The sequence below is a fragment of the Cnephaeus nilssonii genome (genome assembly GCF_951640355.1).
Source record: "Cnephaeus nilssonii genome assembly, chromosome: 1".
NCBI classification, from domain to species: domain Eukaryota; kingdom Metazoa; phylum Chordata; class Mammalia; order Chiroptera; family Vespertilionidae; genus Cnephaeus; species Cnephaeus nilssonii.
The window spans coordinates 117,718,285-117,738,964 of record NC_137072.1 but is presented as its reverse complement, the minus strand read 5'-3'; positions in this window follow the sequence as shown (position 1 = coordinate 117,738,964).

Genomic DNA, 20,680 nt, shown 5'->3' with positions numbered 1-20,680 from the left:
GAAAGTGAGACCTGGCCCGGAAGGCACTGAGCAGCCCAAGGAGATGGTGTGGCCGGGCGGGGCCCTGTGCCGGGGGGGGGGGGGGGGGGTGGTTCCTGAGTGGGATGGCTGGTGGGAAGGCGGCAGAAGAGGGGTCTCGGGGGAGAGGGGGTTTGGGGGAGAGGGGACCAGGGTCCTGGGTGGCGGCCCTGCCCCAGGCTGGCCCGTCTCTGGGGCCTGAGAAGCCAGCGTGCACTCACTGCCCCCCACTCGCTCCGTCTTGGGCTTGAAGGAAGCGGTGTCACCTTGTGATTAAAACAGGATGAGGAACCATGAAGACCAGGACGGGGTGCGCTGTCCCCCACGGAACAGTGTCACGTTGAGCCACGGGGAGTCAGTCACCGGGAACAGCGTCACGTTGAGCCATGGGGAGTCAGTCACCGGGAACAGTGTCACGTTGAGCCACGGGGAGTCAGTCACCGGGAACAGCGTCACGTTGAGCCACGGGGAGTCAGTCACCGGGAACAGCGTCACATTGAGCCACGGGGAGTCAGTCACCGGGAACAGCGTCACATTGAGCCACGGGGAGTCAGTCACCGGGAACAGCATCACGTTGAGCCACGGGGAGTCAGTCACCGAGAACAGCGTCACGTTGAGCCACGGGGAGTCAGTCACCGGGAACAGCGTCACGTTGAGCCACGGGGAGTCAGTCACCGGGAACAGCGTCACGTTGAGCCACGGGGAGTCAGTCACCGGGAACAGTGTCACGTTGAGCCACTGGGAGTCAGTCACCGGGAACAGTGTCACATTGAGCCACGGGGAGTCAGTCACTGGGAACAGCGTCACGTTGAGCCACTGGGAGTCAGTCACCGGGAACAGTGTCACATTGAGCCACGGGGAGTCAGTCACTGGGAACAGCGTCACGTTGAGCCACTGGGAGTCAGTCACCGGGAACAGTGTCACGTTGAGCCACGGGGAGTCAGTCACTGGGAACAGCGTCACATTGAGCCACGGGGAGTCAGTCACCGGGAACAGCGTCACGTTGAGCCACGGGGAGTCAGTCACCGGGAACAGCGTCACGTTGAGCCACGGGGAGTCAGTCACCGGGAACAGTGTCACGTTGAGCCACGGGGAGTCAGTCACCGGGAACAGCGTCACATTGAGCCACGGGGAGTCAGTCACTGGGAACAGCGTCACATTGAGCCACGGGGAGTCAGTCACCGGGAACAGCGTCACGTTGAGCCACGGGGAGTCAGTCACCGGGAACAGCGTCACGTTGAGCCACGGGGAGTCAGTCACCGGGAACAGCGTCACGTTGAGCCACGGGGAGTCAGTCACCGGGAACAGTGTCACGTTGAGCCACTGGGAGTCAGTCACCGGGAACAGTGTCACATTGAGCCACGGGGAGTCAGTCACTGGGAACAGCGTCACGTTGAGCCACTGGGAGTCAGTCACCGGGAACAGTGTCACATTGAGCCACGGGGAGTCAGTCACTGGGAACAGCGTCACGTTGAGCCACAGGCACACGTGACAGGATGTCACAGACGACAGTCACCAGGCCCGAGCTGCTGGCCAGCCCTGCGGGTCGTCAGTTGAAGGCTCTACCGGGGCTCCTCAGGCTGCGGCCCCACCTCCCGGCTCTGCACCTGCCTGATCGGAAAGCCTCCCAATCGCTGCTCACGGAACCCGTGGTGTAGGGGCGCCAGGAAGGTAGTTTCAAGGCCTACGAAACCAGGAAACGCTTTATTTGATGGCACTGCCGGAGCGCTGCATTGAGGAGAAACGGACAATCCTCCCACTGCCTCTCGTGAGCTTGTGGTGAGTGCGTGGCGGGCGGCTGGAGTGTGGCGGGCAGGGCAGGATGTCACCTCCTGGGCGGGAAGCCCCCGAGGCTGGCAGACCCTGCGGAGCACAGACCAGAGACACCGTGTGAGCACCACCAGCCCCGAGGCACCAAGCGGAAGCTCAGACACGACTCAGGAACACGTGCTGCCACACGCCACGCTGGTCACGCCTCTCCAAGGGAGGCGGCGGTCCTTGCCTGACTGCTGCCTCTGCAGGAGCCCCGAGATGCTGATGGGCGGCCTGGGTGCCGGGGCCGAGCCCCCTCCTCCCGCTCTGCCGGCCGCCTGGAGGCCAAGGCTTTGGGACGACCCCCGGCCGGGCATCAGCACAGGTGGGATCCTAGGAGCAAGGTCACAAAGTCACCAGCGCTTCAAATGACTTTGGCAACATCATACTTTTTTAGTTTTAAAGGCCACGTGTTGATTAAAACACACGTTCCCAGTGCCCAGGAGGAGGTCATGCCCTGTGCTTGGGCGATGGCACAGGGACAACGGCACACGCAGTGCTCGCCAGGCAGCTTCTGATGCGTGTGGCTGCCCCTCACCAGGGCCCGGTGCCTGCTCTCAGCAGGCCCTCCCACTGCTGTCCTCTGTGCTGGTGCCCACAAAATCCAGGAGTCACAATCGCAGGCACCTGCGGGAGGGCCAGTCCCCAGGCAGTGGATGGGGTGAGGGGGCCGGGTCCCAGGCAGCGGGCGGGGTGAGGGGCTGGCACAGTCCTGCATGGGAGCTGTGGTCAGGCAGCGGGTGGGGTTGCCCCATGCACCGGGGCCGTGGGCACCAGTGTGGCTCTGGGCTGGGGAGGATGCGAAGGCCACGGCTGGACGGTGGCAGGCGGCCAAGTGTGGACGTGGCCTTTGGCATGGGAAGCCAACAAGGGGCTCTAGGAGGGGTGAGGGGCACCCGCCTGACCTCCGGTGCCCAGGCAGAGCCCTGCGCAGATGCGGGCCCACGTCTCAGGCAACAGGCTGGGTCGCGGGTTATGCTCTGTTCAGGGGGTGGCAAAGGGCAGCCCAAGGGCCAAACCAGCTCCTGCCTCTGTCAGCAGCTGTCGGGACACAGATGTGCCATCGGCTCCCCGCCCGCCTGCGAACCCTGAGACCAGACGTTGCAGCCACGCAGGGCGCCTGGGAGCTGCTTCTAACAGGAACAGCCTGAGTTACATTTTAACTTCAGAAAAGCGAACCATAATGTGGTCCGCACAGCATGATCCCCGAGCGCACAGCGGGCTGGAAAGCAGCACGTGGGACCTCCTTTCTCACTCCCCACCCTGAACGTCCTTCGGGAGCTGCCTGGGGACCTACCTGAGCGCCTGGGACCCGCTGGTGCGACTTGGCGTCAGGCTGAGCTGCTGAGGGCCGAGGTGGGAGACGCTGCCTGCAGGCATGGGTGAGGGGGGTGAACACAGCGCTGCTTCAGGAGGACACACCTGCTGTCCCGCCCACGCCCACACTTTGCCCTGCACACTGCCCCCCCAACTCAGCCAGCACCCCTGTGCACCGAGAGCTTTCACACCACCACCCTGAGCAGCCGTGTGACGGCCACAGGACTGCTCAGGGCGGGCTGCGGGCCGCGTGAAGGCCACAGGGCTGCTCAGGGCGGGCTGCGGCTGACCTCCGCCTGTGCTGTGTGGTGGCGAGGGCGAGGCCGGGGCACAGGGCGCTCAGCACTCGCCCCCCCACTCCACTCCTGGCAGAGCCCACGTCTCCCCCAGCCCGCGTCACCAGGCTTATGAGAACCATTCCTGATGCAAAGGCCGGCTGTCTGCCAGTGAGACCAGTGGGCACGCGTGGCCCTGGCAGCCCTGCTGTGGAGGATGGTGACGGACAAAAGGCAGAGACGGGAGAGTGGGCAGGGGAGGCTCCCTGTGTCCTTTCACAGCCCAGAGCCCGGATCAGAGAGGCTGGGCACCGCTCCCGAGGCGGCAGAGCACTAAGTGGCCTGGGCTGCGTGGACTGTAGGGGACACTGCCCTGGTGACGCGCAGACCCCGCGGAACAGCTGAGAGCCCGCGATGCGAACACCCCAGCAGGTTCTGTTACTCCTCTTTTTATTTCCTGTATTTTCAGATGGTGGGACTCCCGGGGCCTTGCTAATCCAGACACACTGCTTCTCACTGGGCAGGCTGTCGCCTGGGTCAGAGGTTTGCCTGTGAGGATGTGTCTGCCCACAGCCTGTGCTCTGGCCACCTCCTCCATCTGGCACCCCGTTCTGCCCTAACCCCTGAGGCAGGGCCGACCCGAGGGGCAGCCCCTCACCCCCACACCGCCAGGACCCCCACACCGCCAGCACCCCCACACCGCCAGCACATGCACACCAACCAGGCCAACCCCGGCAGCTGGCCTGAGGAGCCTGGTGCCCACGGGCCCGTGTGGCGGTCGTCTCCCGGTTTGCGGCCTCCCGGCCAATGTACAAATCCCGGTTTCACGCTCAGGCAGACCCACACACGCAAGCACCTCCTCTTCACGCTCACAGGGGCTTGTGGGGTAACCGTGGTCAACCGTGACGAGGGCCTCGAGGCCCCGACTGGTCACGAACTGTCTGGGTCCGAGGCCAGGTGGCCCGGGCCCTCCGGTGCCCCGACGTCGGGCTCTCCATCGGGCTCTGCGGGTTCAGGCTGAGCCGTGGGCGCAGGGTCTGCTGGGGCGCATGGAGGCGGAACCTCTTGAGCAGAGCTCAGGGCAGACGGAGGGCGCCCTTGGGGCCTCAGCCCAGCAGAGACAGCCAGAGCGCTGCCGACCCAGGGCCCGAGCCGCGGCCTGAGGCTTCCGCGCAGACAGACCTGCCTCCGAAACACCTGGCGTCCAGGAGGGAGGGTCAGCCCCGGGCGCGTGGGAGCCTCGTCTCCCTGTGCCACCAGGCGAGGCTGAGTCCCCGCTGAGCAGGCGCCCGGACGCTGTGAAGCAGGGGGAGGGGAGACGGCTGACGGCGGCCCTCGGGCACGGCCTGGAGGACGCGATCAGACAACCTCAGGGTCCGGGTGAGGGAGGGACTCACCCATGCGTCCGTCCTGGGGGGGACTGATCAGGGAGACTCTGGTGGGGCCGGCTGGCTCGGGCTAAGGACGGGAAAGAGAACAGTGGGTCACATCCCTCTTCATGGGTAACGAGAGCCCCTCCGCCCCGAGAACACAGCCCCTCGCCAGCCTGCCAGGCCCGCCTCGCCCGGGCTGCTGGGATGTAGCCCCGTGAGACAGGGTGTCCCACTGCCCCCACTGTGCCCCTGGCACCCACAGCACTGAGTGGACAAGGGATTCGCTAGGTGCTTCTAAGAATTTCAGAACAGAGAAAAAGCAGACAGTTTTAGCTGACGTTAAACATTTTAAAATCCCGTGTAAATCCTCATTATCGGTGCAAAACCATCACCTGGAAACCCAGGTGTTGAGGACGGGGCCTGGTACTGCCCTGGCAGGGCCCGCGTGCTGGGCCTGCTCCCAGCCAGGCACATGCCAGCGCCACCCATGCTTCTCTCACGGTGAAGCTGACCACCTCCTCACCGACAGGTTGTCAGGGGTCCTGGATTCACTCAGCCCCCTTCCCACCACTTGCCCAGACAGAGGCAGAGCATGGCGGCAGCCCACCACGTGTCCCACGGCAGCGTGGCCCTGCCTTCTGTGGCGGCATGGTCAGGAAGGAGCGGCCACGGTCGGGACAGAGCAGCCACGGTCGGGAAGGAGCGGCCACGGTCGGGACGGAGTGGCCACAGTCGGGATGGAGCGGCCACGGTCGGGAAGGAGCGGCCACGGTTGGGAAGGAGCGGCCACGGTCGGGACGGAGCGGCCACGGTCGGGAAGGGTGGCCACGGTCGGGACGGAGCGGCCACGGTCGGGACGGAGCGGCCACGGTCGGGACGGAGCGGCCACGGTCGGGAAGGGTGGCCACGGTCGGGATGGAGCGGCCACGGTCGGGAAGGAGCGGCCACGGTCGGGAAGGAGCGGCCACGGTCGGGACGGAGCGGCCACGGTCGGGAAGGAGCGGCCACGGTCGGGAAGGAGCGGCCACGGTCGGGAAGGAGCGGCCACGGTCGGGACGGAGCGGCCACGGTCGGGAAGGGTGGCCATGGTCGGGATGGAGCGGCCACGGTCGGGAAGGAGCGGCCACGGTCGGGAAGGAGCGGCCACGGTCGGGACGGAGCGGCCACGGTCGGGACGGAGCGGCCACGGTCGGGAAGGAGCGGCCACGGTCGGGAAGGAGCGGCCACGGTCGGGACGGAGCGGCCACGGTCGGGAAGGAGCGGCCACAGTCGGGACGGAGCGGCCACGGTCGGGACGGAGCGGCCACGGTCGGGAAGGGTGGCCATGGTCGGGATGGAGCGGCCACGGTCGGGAAGGAGCGGCCACGGTCGGGAAGGAGCGGCCACGGTCGGGACGGAGCGGCCACGGTCGGGATGGAGCGGCCACGGTCGGGACGGAGCGGCCACGGTCGGGATGGAGCGGCCACGGTCGGGATGGAGCGGCCACGGTCGGGACGGAGCGGCCACGGTCGGGACGGAATGGCCACGGTCATTAGCGCTGAGAAGCAGGAGGCCCTGAATGTGCAGGAAACACGACACACAGGGGAACAGACTACTCACCCTTCTCAGCGGGGAGGGCGTGAGGTCGACCTCCATGGGCTCCACTCTGTGAACCGACAGCCGGACAGTTACTGGCCTGAGACTTGGACGACTGACACGCGCACGATGCGCCAGGACGCCTGTCTCCATGCTCCTCGCTCACGCTGGGCCCCATCAGTCACCTCCCTCTTAGCTCTTGACTGGCTGCCACTGTCTGTCAGACCGAACCCAGCCCCACCGCAGAGGGAGGGCCTGCTGCGCTCTGGGAAGGCCCCGCCTGGCCGGCCCACGGTGTCTCCAGGGCAGGCGGCCTCCTCCACCGTGTCTCTGCTCCTCCAGGTCCTCCAGGTGCCCTGGAGGTGCGGCATCTCGTCTGCTTTCGGTGCCACTCAGTGCTGGGCTCACTGCACACAATCAGTGCTCGCAGGGCCAGCTCCTTAGCTTACTGCTCAAGGCTAACAGAGAAGCATCCCCTGGCTTCCCCACAGGAGGAAAGGGCAGGGAGGGAGGGGGGAGAAGAGAGAGGGGGGAGAGGAGGGAATCAATCGCTGAGTCACCTTCTGGCTGCGTGCTCAGCGCCAGAGCCCGGTGCCCTGGGGACACGGACGGGCAGTGCGCAGATGCCGCCAGGGCCTCCGGTGCTGCGTTCGGACCCAGCTCCCAGCATTTCAAGGAAAAACAGGTGGAGGAGGGATGCTCTCCAGGGACCGGCCGCCAGGGGGTCCCCTGTGCCACATTTGTTCCTGAGCCGCCCTGGGCATCCTGACCCCAGAGGAGAGAGGCCCACCCAAGTCACATGACCACTCCTCCACCTGCCGCAAGGCCACAGGGACAGGGCTGGGATGGGCCAGCCCCCAGGCCCTGGCGATGAGTAAGAACTGCTGCAGGGCGAGCTCCGGGGGCCGGTGCTGAGCGTCAGAACTTGGGAACCTGGAGGGGTGGAGGTGGCAGGAGGGGCGTGGGATGGCAAAGAAGGACCTGCAGCTCCTGAGTGTGGCTCACAGACACCCCCCCCCCCCAGCTCCCCCAGCCCTGCGCACACACCTCTCGGAGGAGGCGGAGGAGCCGGGAGGCCGGAACAGTTGTCCGCGGGGCTCTGCTGAAGGAGCTGTGACAAAACACCGCACGGTGAGGGCGCGCCTGCCCTCGGCTCTGCCCTGGCACGTCCTCGGCTCGCCGCGCAGCAGGCCGCCACTTACTTGAAACCGGACTTCGTAGCGCGCCGAAGGCTGTATGTTGGGACGGTCTCATACTAAACAGACGGGGAAAGGGATTGGTAAACCATAAGAACTTATTCCCAGCGGCGGGCAGGGCTGAGACCCCCTCGGTCCCTCACCAGCGCCTCGCCCGCCCAGCGCTCACTTGCAGCCCAGAGGCTCTGAGGAGCGCGCCTGGCCAGGAGGCCCTGAGGCTGGCCACGCAGTGGCAGGGCCGGGCCCATCGGCGCCTCGGCAGCACTTCCCGCTTCCCAACGACCCCAGAACTGGGCACGTGGGAGGCTGTCTCCCCGGACCACACGGGACAGAAAGCAGGGCAGGGACCCCTCCCCCCAGGATGCCTGCGAGGGAGCGTGGACACGGGCGAGGGACCTGCCGGCGGCGGGGTGTGTGGGGCCCACCCTGCAGGAAAACCAGGCCACACTGGCGTGCACCGACCCCATGCCCAGAGGACCCTGCCCGGACCGCCACCCCAGAAACGCTCCGCGGCGAGCGCGAGCCGAGGGGGAGGCAGGCCTGGCCTCTCAAGGGTTTCAGGGGCAGGAAATGGGCTGCCCGGCAGACACAGAAATAAGCCCCGGTCAGGGTGACCAGATGGCCTGGACGGCTGAGCAGAGCAGAGACACACGCTCGAGGGAGAGGTGAGAGCAGAAGGGCTGGAGCCTGAAGGACGCCCGCAGGCGTCAGGGGGCCTCGCGGGAGGGCCAGCCTGCGGGCGGGAGGCACAGACAACGCTGCCGGGGACTCAGAGGGCCACAGCCGGGAAGGCGACGGCTGGAACTTTCCAGAATGATGAGATGATTGCCCAGAGGGAAAGCAGGTTATACAAAGGGGGACAAATACAAGGGCCCTGTGCGCCCCTGCAACTGGGTCTCCCTCCGAGCCGCACCCCAGGGGGCCTGTTCCCAGTGAGGGCTGGGGTGCACCCTCGGAAAGCAGCCCTGTGATGGCGGCGGGTGGGCAGAGGCTGAGCGGGACAGAGTGCCCAGCTCCTGCTGCAGCCCGGCCACAGTGCGCCGGGCACCTGCACACACAGCCAGCCGACAGCAGCCCCTCAGGACCTCGGCGCCGTGGCCTTCACGTGAACGTGTCTTACACACAGGGCTTCGGAGTATTCAGCCGCGTCCCACAGCACCGCCCTCCCTGACCGCGTGGACCGTGCACGGACGGCAGCCTGTGCTCACCTTCCATGACCGCCATTCCTGGGAAAGGCCCAGGCTCCCCAGCCCTCCCGCGGCCTGCTAGTCACAGGACAGGATGCCCCCTGGGAAGCCACTCCCCTTCGCTGTGTGCTCTCCTCTCCCCTCCTTCCGCACCTCTGCCCCGACAGCTTCTGGGAAACAGGGCCCCTCGTGAGGGCTGGCCTGGGAGGCAGCGAGCGGACGCCTGGCTGGGCTCCGGGGTGCGGGGTGAGGTGGGGGTGGGGTGGGGTGGGGGTGGAGACCCACCTTTGCAGCTGCTCCACCCGCAGCATGGCCTTCCTGAGGGACTCCTCCAGCCTGGCGATCTGCACACATGCAGCGAGTGACTTGGTTACAGATGGCGGTGCAAAGATCGCGACCCTCAATTCTTACACCCAAGTCGGGAGGGAGCTGCTGGGCCTGGGGCAGCGTGCCGGGGCCAACGGGGCAGTGGCCAGGTGCGGACTCTACCCACAGGGGCCGGGGCTGGGCAGCGACACGTCCCCTCTGGGCAGACCCACCCAAGGTCTGGCCTGGGGCATGTAAGGAGGGCAGCCGGCAGGAGATACCAAGCACTGGAGGGCCAGGCCTAAGGGCAGCGACACCTCACACCTGCCCTGTTGCACAGAGACGTCACGGCCACAGGATGGACACCAGCCGGCTTCCACACTCGAGGGGGTGGCCGTAGAGTCTGTGGCTTCAAAGCCAGGCCCCTTACCCTACTCACTCCATAACCTTCAATTTTTAAAAAAACACGATGGTATGATTGAATTGTCTAAGCTGCTCTGAGGCCCAGACATCACTCCCGCCCAGGTGAGGAAGCAGCCAGGTGAGGTGCGGCCCTGGGGTGTGTCCTGTGGGCGTGGCCCCAGCACAGGAAGCTGACCTTGCCCCTTTGCCCTCTGCCGGTCCCTGTCCCTCCAGGAGGCCTGGTCCCAGCCAGCTAACGTGCCCTGAATGAAGCTTCCTTTCCCGGAGCGTCCCCTGCCTTCACGTAGCTCACCAATCAGGGAAGGAGGATGTGTGTCGGGCAAATGAGCAGGCGTTTTGAGCCTCCCGTGTAAGCGCTCATCAGAGTCGCTGTTTATGAAATGTGCCCGGTGAGTTTGGGGGGCACCACGGTCAGAAGTGACCCCGATATAAAACTGGCCCAGTGACCCCTGGCCCTGAGCATCGCTGTGGCGGACAGGAACCGTGCAATGGGCTGAGGGTCCACGGGACAGATGCCCACCCTCAGCCCTCCCCCGAGATGTGGGGTCAGTCACAGGGTCACATGAAGTCGAGATGGCGTTTACCTTTTCTCCGTAGAAGGCTAACAGCCTCTTTCTGTGTTTTTCTTGAAATTCTGAAATCTGGGAGGATGACACAGGTCAGCTGCTGCAGCAGCACATGGCCACCCTGTGCATTCCCCACCCCCTGCTGCCTGCTGGCCCAGGGCTGCCTGCGTCTTCGCGACCTTGGTCACCCCGCCGTGCACGCAGAATGCAGCGGGCACGCTCACACCGGGGAGCACGCCCCACTGAGGCCAGGAACACACAGGGCACTGTCTCTCTCTAGCCCCCCCACCCCCCGCCCCCGTGACACATTCGTGCAGAGGGCTAGGTGGGCGGGACAAGCCGCCTCCCGGGAGCTGTGACGGGGCTGGGTTCTCAGCCGCACTTCCGTTCAGGAGCTCCCTTGCACGCGGAGTGCACGCAGTCTGGAGGCGGCCCCAGCGCTACCAGCTGTGCTGACCCGGGGAGGGAAGCACTACGTCACGTCAGGGACGTATCAGACACAGAGCGGGAAAGCCCCTCCGGCTCCTGCACCTCGAAGGTGGGGCGGGTTGATGGACGCAGCGGGGTCCCAGGGCGGGTCCCAGGGCGGGTCCCAGGCTCACCTTCAAGTTATTGAGGACCCCTAAGAGCTCTGCTTATGTGGGTTTTACCTGTCGATGTTTCCCCACGAGAAGTTAATACTGAGAGAAACGTAAAGCATTTATTACTGTAAAATAACAGCAAGCCCAATGCTGAGGTAGACAGCGAGCTGCGATCCCTGGTGTCCGGGGCTCTGGAATCCCAGGTGGCACTGGGACAGACATGACGCCCAGGGGCCTGGAGGGAGGCACTCGGCAGCCAGCTGCCTCCATGGCCTCTCTCCACCTGGGCGGGGCGTGGGGCCCGAGATGGAGGCGCCCTACCTCCTCCTGAGGCTGCCCAAGGCTCTGCCTGCGGGTCTGAGTGCTATGGGGAGGGCTCCCCAGCTCACCAACACGGCAGCTTCTGGGTCCCGGGGACCTGGCGCAAGAGGCCCCCTGGGAATGTGCAACGAAGTCAGTCCATGTCCCTGCTTGGCTGTTGCCTTGTGCCCAGGCCCCCGGGAGCCTGCAGGGTGGAGGGGCACAGCCCTGACACCGTGGGCACTGCACCCGAGAGCAGCCCCCAGAGCAGGGCAGTCCTGGGGCTGACATGTCTCCGAGAGGACAAGCTAATGGCCGAGAATGGCCTGGCCAGAGTGTGGTCGCTCAGCCTGCTGCTCGGCCTCTTCAGGGAGGGGCGGGGGAGGTGCCAACAGCGGGGGGCGGGGGCAGCACTGCTATCAGAGGGGAGGCAGGATGGGCTGGCGGAGAGGGCTGCTCTCCGGACAGCTCCTTGGACAGCCTGGTGGACCAGGAGGTCAGACTGGCATCGGAACCAGGTTGGGCACCGACTCGCAACCTCAGAGGCTGGGGCTGGGGAGCGCGCCTGCAGCCAAGAGACTCAGGGTCAGATACTGCAGCCACAGCGCCATGACACAGACTCCTGCCATCAGCCGGGCGTCCCGACCAAAGGACCCGTCACCCCGCAGCAGCGGGGCAGGAACACGGAGCAGAGCGAGTGGCATCCCTGCAGGGGAGATGGGGCAGGGGCAGGGAGCCCCACCCACCCCCCCGGCCCCTGGGGTCTTCTCTCCAGGGTGAGATCACTGGCCCTGGGTCATCAGGAAACGGGTTCCCACGGCGACGGGCACGCGTGCCGAGGAGAAGGCGCCCACGCACCTGGGAGGTCTCCCTGGAGTACTTCCTGCACAGGCCGTCTATGCCCACGAAGAGCGCCTGGATCCCTGGGTCCGTCTGGAAGAGAAAGACTCCAGCTGCTCGCTGCCCTGGCACACGCTCAGGGCGTGATGCAGAGGCAAACTGGAGGCCCAGAGTGAACCTCGGGGACCTGTGCTTCCCTCGCTGTCCCCAGCAGGCACGGGGCACCCACCTCCTGGCGGCCCGGGGCTGTGGGTGAGGGCAGCCTGCCCGGCAGCTGGTAGAGCCCTCTGGGCCACGGGTCCCCCTCTGTCAGAAGGAGCCCAGGCCTCTGGGGAGGGCTCAGGGCGGAGGGGAAGCCAAGCTCAGAGGAAACACTGTGTCCGGGAGGGAGTGCTGAGGAGCCTCCCATCAGTCAGTCCTTCAAGAAGCAAATATGAAGAACTCGAGGAAAAGCGGGGTTCAGAAGTGGTGCTGCCCACTCCAGAGTCATTCCTGCCTCCTCCTCCCCCCCCTCCCCAGCACCCACAGCCCGGCATCCGCAGCGGCCAACAGTGACAGCCATCCGAGGGCATAGGCGTGGGAGGACGCCCTGAGCAGGGACAGACGGGGACAAACACAGCCCCCGGATAAGGACAGCAGACCCAGAAGATGCCGGCGAGCCGTCCCCTCTGCAGCCTGGCCCTGGCTTCGGAACCGTCAGCATGACCCGGGCATCAGAATGGAATGTGAGCCCATCCTCTTAAACTCCCTGTGCTCCCAGGTCCCACCAAAATGAAGTAAAGCTAAGTGTAGGGAGGACACTTGATGGACAGTAGGAGCTAGAAGATGTCCTGGAAGGCCGTGCCTGGCCCTGAGCCGCCGCCAGACCTTGGAGGGAGAGGCCACACAGGGTGTCTGGACAGCGGGGTCCCTGGACCCCACCCTTGCAAGTCACATGCAGGGGGACCTCAGGCGGGGCGGGGCTCCAGGTGCCCGTGAGCCCTGCTCTGCACCAACTCAACCTGCCACCCTGGCCTCGCCCCACACCTCAGAGCCTGGCCCCGGGCCACAGGAGGGAAGCATGCCTTCCGAGGACCTGGGGGCCCAGGCCGCAGGAAATGGGGAGCGCCCACAGAGCGTGGCAGCCTGTGCTCAGGAGTGGAGAGCAAGTTACACACAGATTGTCACACAGTGAAGACACCTGTGGACAGGGACCCGCGTGGACAGGCAGGTGTGGCTTCACTCTACGTGGACAGGATCCCGAGTGGACAGACAGGTATGACTTCACTCTACATGGACAGGATCCCGAGTGGACAGACAGGTATGACTTCACTCTACGTGGACAGGATCCCGAGTGGGCAGACAGGTATGACTTCACTCTACGTGGACAAGATCCCGAGTGGACAGGCAGTGTGGTCTCACTGTGTGAACAGGACCCTGAGAGGGACTGGGTGTAGGGAGCAGAGGCTGAGCACCTCCACTCTGATAACAGCCCCTGCACAGGTTTTGGGGTCTCCCTGAAGCTCAGCAGGATACCACAGGACAGCCAACCCGTGAAAAGCCACCGCAAACAGATCAGTGTTATCCCAGACACAGGAAGCATTCATGTCCAGGAAAGCAGGCTAACGAGTGCAATATGCATCACAATGCAGGCAGCTAGGGGCGCTTGGCACCAACGGCCTCAATGAAGGACTGACAAAAGGAATTCCCGAGGGCAGAAAGTGACCCTCAGGGGCGTCAGGGAGCCGGAGCGGGGGAGCCGGAGGAAGCGGGACTGTGGGAACCTGGGCTTCGGTGGCGATCTGGCAGCGATGTCTGTGGGCTTTACGTCTCTGGGAGAGAAGGTGTGCGGGGCAGCACTAGGAACCGTGGGAAGGAGGAAGTGGAGTCAGAGCGTCCAGGCCCCGCCCGGGGGGATGGGAGCCTGTCTGACTTTAAAGGCAACAGTGCTGTGCGCTCAGGTGTCCCCGACCAGGGCGAGTCACTCTCAGATCGTGCAGAATTCGCTGAGCTGTGCCCTTTTACGTTGTGCACTTCCTGCATTAGACGCCAATGAAAGTTAGTAGAAATGGTAACTAAAATCCCCCAGTATTTCTAAATTAACCAACATACCCATGGGTCGCAGAATAATTGAGAAGAAATGTGAATTGTCTTGCTCAGGCAAGGATGAGCAGAGATGGAGGGCCGGCCTGGGGTGGAAACAGGAGGAAGACAGGTGGGGAGTGATGTGAGCACCATCTTACAGAGCGAACGAAAGCAACGAGAAAAGAGAAGACAAAAGGGCAGACAACAGTGTACAATAAAGAAACACAGAACCAAGCGTTAGTTCTTGAAAAAGACGAATAAAGGTCAACAAGCACTTGACAAGACTGTTCAAGAAAAGGAGAGAAGCCCTAACCGGTTTGGCTCAGTGGATAGAGCGTCGGCCTGCCGACTGAAAGGTCCCAGGTTCGATTCCGGTCAAGGGCATGTACCTTGGTTGTGGGCACATCCCCAGTAGGGGGTGTGCAGGAAGCAGCTGATCGATGTTTCTCTCTCATCAATGTTTCTAACTCTCTTTCCCTCTCCCTTCCTCTCTGTAAAAAATCAATAAAATATATTTTAAAAAGAAAAGAAAAGGAGAGAAGGCACAATAACCACCATTAAAATGAAAAAACACGTTTCACTCCAGACCTTCCTGACACTGAGAACCGGAGGACTGAACACGTGGTGGGGGCAGGACGTTCAAACCTTGAGATGAAGTGCACACACTCCTGGTAAACGCTCACTTAGGTCCTCTGAGGAGAGGGAGGCACGCTGAGCAGTCACATGTCTACACAGAAATTAAGTCCCTGGTGGGAACCTCCCCCCCCCCCATCCCTTCCCGGTGCAGACAATTTCACCAGAGAATGCCACCACATTTTACAAATAACCCCCATCGCCGAGAGGAGCGGACGGAAGGCCCCAGCTGCTTCCACGAGGCTCGCCCCGAAGCCTGGAGAGGCCCGGGAGAGGGCCACGCGCAGCCCACGTGGACACAGGTGCACGGCGTCTAGCTCATCTAGACACGCGCACCAGCTGCCTCGCACCAGGCCGGACCTATTCCGGGAGCTAGTGTGAGTTTCAAGCTCTAAAAAACAAATGCAATTCACCACACTGACAAAATAAAGTAGGAAAACCAAATTATAAGCTCAATACCATTTGGTAAAGAAAAGCCATTAGGTAAAGCTCAACACCGTTCATGATAAAAAGCCTTAGCAAAAAAACCACGCCGCACACAGCACCTCACGGAAACACTGCCACGGACCCTGAAATCGGGAGACGTCCCGGCGTCTGTGCTCCACACAGCACGGAGCCCAGGCTGAGCCGGGGAGACAAACACAGAAGGACTGACACACAGTCGGAGACGACGCGACTGCGGAGTGTGGACAAACCACAGCCGAGCCAATAGTTACCAAGCGCACTTAGGAGGCCCGTAGGTGTAAGTTCATAGACCAGACTCATCATGCTCGGCCCGTGTGCTCAGGGTTGAGCATTAACACAAGAACCAAGAGGTCACATGCCTGGGTTGCAGGCTCAATCCCCAGAAGGGGGCGTGTGGGAGGCAGCCCATCCATGTTTCTCTCACATTTATGTTTCTCTCTCTCTATCCCTCGCCCTTCCTCTCTCTAAAAAAAAAAATAATAATAATAATAAAATAAAAATAAAAAATAAATAAAAACATATTTAAAGGGCTATGCAGTCACCTTTAAAGAGTGTGGGTGTGCCCACAATATGTCGCCTGAGAAAATACCATTTTTGTAAGAATAAACCCGAGTAGCACACAGACCGGGCGCTCCACTCCTGGCTGCTGTCTTTGGGCAACAGTGTCTGGGGCTTCCACCTCCTCCACTGTGATCTTTCGTATCATTTGCATAACGTGTCACTTTGTTTTACATTTGTCATCAGAACAATTGTTATAGATTAAAGTATCAGGTCAAATACACATCTCGGGAGCCTAAGTGTAAAGAGGACAATTATTTGTAACTAAATTTAAAGCAAACAAGTTAAATTCATGTATTTTACAAAGAGAACAAAAGACATTGTTTTAAGCCTACTGCAACAGCAATCCATTTAAAACCTACTTTCCTCCAATCCTCTTAACTAGATATGACAGCTGTGAAAAACCAAACTCGATAACCTTCTTCTTTTTGTTGTTACTCCTCACCCGAGGTATTTTTTCTATTTATTTTTAGAGAGAGTGGAAGGGAGGGAGGAAGGGGGAAGGATAAGAGAGGGGGAGAGAGAGAGAGAGAGAGAGGGAGAGAGAGAGAGAAACATTGATGTGAGAGAGATCGATTGGTTACCTCCGGCACATGTCCCGACCGGGGCCGGGAATCAAACCTGCAACCCAGATATATGCCCTTCACTGGGAATTGAACCCACAACCCTTTGGTGCGTGGGCTGACACTCTAAGCCAGTGGTTCTCAACCTTTCTAATGCCGACCCTTTAATACAGTTCCTCATGTTGTGGTGACCCCCAACCATAAAATTATTTTCGTTGCTACTTCATAACTGTAATTTTGCTACTGTTATGAATTGTAATGTAAATATCTGTGTTTTCCAATGGTCTTAGGCAACCCTGCTAGCGGTTCTCAATCTGTGGTTCTCAACCTCTGGCTGGTGTGCTTAGTAAGCACTGAGCACACCGGCCAGGGCTCCATCACCTTAAGGAGCTTGTATTGCCCTGAAGGAATCCATGCAACACATTTTCATTCCCAGGAACAACGCACAGCAAATGACCAACCTACAACTAAGAAGGTTGTATGAAGTCTCCCAAACCAAATCCTAACGGTACTTTGAAATTCTGTAAGACCTTCCAGTCAACCTGACAAAATGAACGAAAATTTTAGACACCACAAATGACTGAAAATCGAATCTCAAATGGAAGGGGAAAGACGGTGATCAATATTCAGAGTATACACTGCAGATTTCAACTTACATGTTTCGAAAGTAAAACTGTTTGACAAGGAAGTTTACAAATCAAGCATTCATCCTTTTTACCTATATGAAAAAAGAGCAAATGCTGTATTATCCTGGTCGGCAGTGCTTTTACACATAAATACAGACTTGAAGTGGTAACACTTCTTCAAAAAACAGGCAGGGTTTTGGCCCTTACATTTTTTTTTCACCTTCAGACAGTGGGTGAGACTCTGGATGGAGTTGAAAAGATTTATACAACTAACAATCCTTTTCTTCCCTGTTTTCCAAAGACGCCCCCAAACAGCGACCCTAAAGGGACAGACTGCCTCCCCCAGTCTCTGCCCCAAACCCAGCGCCTGCAGCACCTGCTCCTCGGGGCTCCGCTGGAATCCCAGCTCCACCGCGTGGCCAGCATCAGCCTTTCCTCCCTGCAGGCCCCGCACCGCTCCCCGCCAGCTTCGCTCCCTCCCCCAGCAGCCTGGGCCCAGGTGGCAGCCCGCACCCCAAACCCAGCTGCCGGTGTCCCCTGACCCAGGACGGCATCACCCAGCTGGGAAGTGGGTCCCAGCACCGCGGGCTCTGCAGCCCTACGGGGTGTCCCCTACTTCCTGGGTGTCCCCCATTCCTTCTGCGGGGTTCGTACGGGCTGAGGAGAGAGGGGCCCCCAGTTGTGACCGGCTTCAGCGTCTCCACCCGTTCCCACCACGGAGCCCAGCTCACCACCCCTTCCTCTCCGTCCTGGGGGGGAACGCCCCCCCCCCACGTCCCCGCAGCGCTGACATCTCACCATCCCGATGTCTCTGCCACTGGCCCCACCGTGTCCTGGCCACGCCCCTCACGCCCCGCCCCCCAAGGCCCCACTGCGCCCCCCAAGGCCTGCCACCCCACGGCCCCGCCCCACCACGGCCCCGCCCCACCACGGCCCCGCCCCGCCCCGGGCCCGGCCCCAGGGCGGCGCCCACCTCTGCTCAGGCAGCCGTCGCAGTACACGTGGCCGCAGCTGGTGAGGCTGAAGTGCGAGGCCCGGCCGGGCGGCTGGAAGCAGCCGTTACAGAACACCCAGCTGGCCATGCGTGCGCCCGCCGCCACGCCCACGCCCACGCGGCCCGCACGCGCGGCCACGGCGGCCCAGGGCTGGCCGGAAGTCCGGGCCTGCGCCCGGGGCAGCTCTGCGCCTGCGCCGACGGGAAGCGCAGCCCCGCGCATGCGCACCAGCACCCCCGCCTGCGCCCCGTGCTCCCGCCAAAACCCCAGCGGAACCCCCAGCCTGACAGGCGCGGGCGAGGCGGCGTGAGGGCGCGGGGCGGGCCTGTCTCCCCTGCTCCCGCCGCACGTCTGAGGGAGCAGCAAGCACCGAGGACCTGGCACCTCCTCCCGGGCTGGACTGTCCTGAGGGCAGCAGGTCGCAGGCCAGGCCACCGCCAAGGTGTGGCGTCCGCGTGGGCCGCAGGGTCAGGTGAGGCCGCGACTGCGACTGCGGGGACACGGCGCGGCCTAGGGGGGACCAGGTGGCCCCGCATCTGTCCGTCTGTCCGTAACTGTGGGTGCAAGGGTGGGTCCTTGGGGCTAGGCAGGCCGGGCGGGGACACGGGTGTCCAGAAGTTCGGGAAGGGTGATGGGGAGGCGGGGCGCTGGGGGGACAGGGAGGTGGGGTGCTGGGGGGAGGGGCGGTGGAGTCCGGGGACCTGAGGGCCAGGTGCGCCCGTGGGCGGCCGCCTCCTCTCGCGCACCTGGAGGGCTCGGCCAGGGCTGGGTGCTTCCCCACGTGCGGCCATTACCTCCGCGTCCGAAGGAACAGGAAGCAGGTGGAGCCCGCCGCCAGGCCTGCTGGGCCGAGCTGTTAACTCCTCTCAGAGGGGCCGGGGCGGTGGCTGCGCGCAGGAAAGTGGTGTCTCCTGGGCAGTCGGAGAAGCGGAGCTTCAGGATGACTCTGCGCTCAGCGTGGGCCGTCCTACTGTGGCTGTGACCCCTGGGACGGGGCTGTGACCCCTGAGATGGGACTGTGACTCCTGAGACATGGCTGTGACCTCTGAGATGTGGCTGTGACCCCTGGGATGTGGCTGTGACCCCTGGGACGGGCCTGTGACCTCTGAGATGGGGCTGTGACCCCTGAGACATGGCTGTGACCTCTGAGATGTGGCTGTGACTCCTGAGACATAGTTGTGACCTCTGAGATGTGGCTGTGACCCCTGGGATGGGGCTGTGACTGCTGAGATGTGGCTCTGAGCCCTGGGACGTGGCTGTGACCTGAGATGTGCCTGGTCCAAGCCGAGGTGTGTGCCTAGTGCAAAATAATATAAAATAACACCCACGTTCCCAAGCCCTCATATGGAAAAAGGAGTGCAGTAACAATTTGTGCTGATTCTATATAAGCCGTAACATTAAAAAACACGTTTGTATTGATTTTAGAGAGAGAGAGGAAGGGAGAGGGAGAGATGGATAGAAACAGCAACATTGATGGGCTGCCTCCTGCACGCCCCCTACTGGGGGTGGAGCGCAACCCAGGCATGTGCCCTGTTGGGGAATCCAAGACCTGGTGGTGCAGGGGTCTGTGCTCAACCACTTAGCCACACCCACCAGCAGTGGTAACATTTAAAAATATATATTTTTATTGATTTCAGAGAGGAAGGAAGAGAGATGGAAACATCAATGATGAGAGAGATTCATTAATTTGCTGCCCCTTGCACACCCCACACTGGGGATGGAGCCCAACCCGGGCATGTGTCCTGACTGGGAATCGAACCTGGAACCTCTTGGTCCATGGGATGATGCTCAATCCACTGAGCCACCACAGCCGGCCCATTTTTGATGTAATGGGTTAAATATGTGTCACTAGGGTTGATTTTGCTGGTTTTTAAAACCTTCGTTATGTGACAAGCAGAAAACTTCAGTTTTGCCTATGTGGCTGAGACTTTATTTCTGTTGGGCAGTGATGGCATACGCCAAGTTTGAAATAAGAACTGATGATGCGCTTACCCATCAAACCCAGGAGCTACGTTGTCAAAGCAACCTTTTATCAGTGTTAGAATTCTATAACTTCAACCTCTGATGACTGGAGTCATGGAAGTACAGTAATCCTCACTTAACGTCGTTGACAGGTTCTTGGAAATTGTAACTTTAAACAAAATAATATATAATGAAACCAATTTCACCCTAGGGCCTAGGCTAATTGATATTAACAAGAGTTAAGTTCCTAAGGCATATTTCTGGTCAGAAAAACACCTAACTTCTAAATAAAGACCCCAAACACTTCTCATATTAACCATTGAGGTAAATATAAGCTACATATACATTTAAGAAAGATTAATGAAAAAAAGACAAAAAAAAAAAACAACAACAAAAACAAAAGATTAATGGAAACAAGATCATTATTTTCCAACCTGCTTATTCCTGTTTAGGATCACTGATGGCCAGCCCATCCCAACAGCTCAGGGTGCAAGGTGGGACCCCACCCAGACAGGATGCCCTTCCGTCGCAGGGTCACCCACACCCACGCCCATACTCACTCCGACTGGGACAGTGTGGATGCACCGTTCACTTCACATGTACATCTGTGTGTGTCATTGGGATGTGGGAGGACCCCCCCCCCCCACACACACACACGGGGAGAAAGTGTAAATTCCACAGATAGTGAGCCCAGCTGGGAAACATTTTTCTTATCAATATTATGACAAAACCAGGGGCCCAGTGCACGAATTTGTGCACCTTGAAAGGAACTGTGGGCTGCGAGGCTGCGGTGGGCACAGGGGCAGGTCTTGGCCCATCTTCCGCACCCCCACCCAGCCCCTCCCGCCGTGGCCCCGGTCCCCTGTCTGCTAGAAGCCCTGCTCCTGTCGCCGCCGCTCCCATACACTGATGGTGCCGGCCCCGCTCGCACCCGCTGACAGCATGGAGCAATTGGGGCCAGCGCCAGCAGTGGGTGCAAGCGGCTGCTGCTGCCCTGATCACCCCTCAGGAGCAGAGGGAGGTGGAGAATTCCTTAGGGGTGATC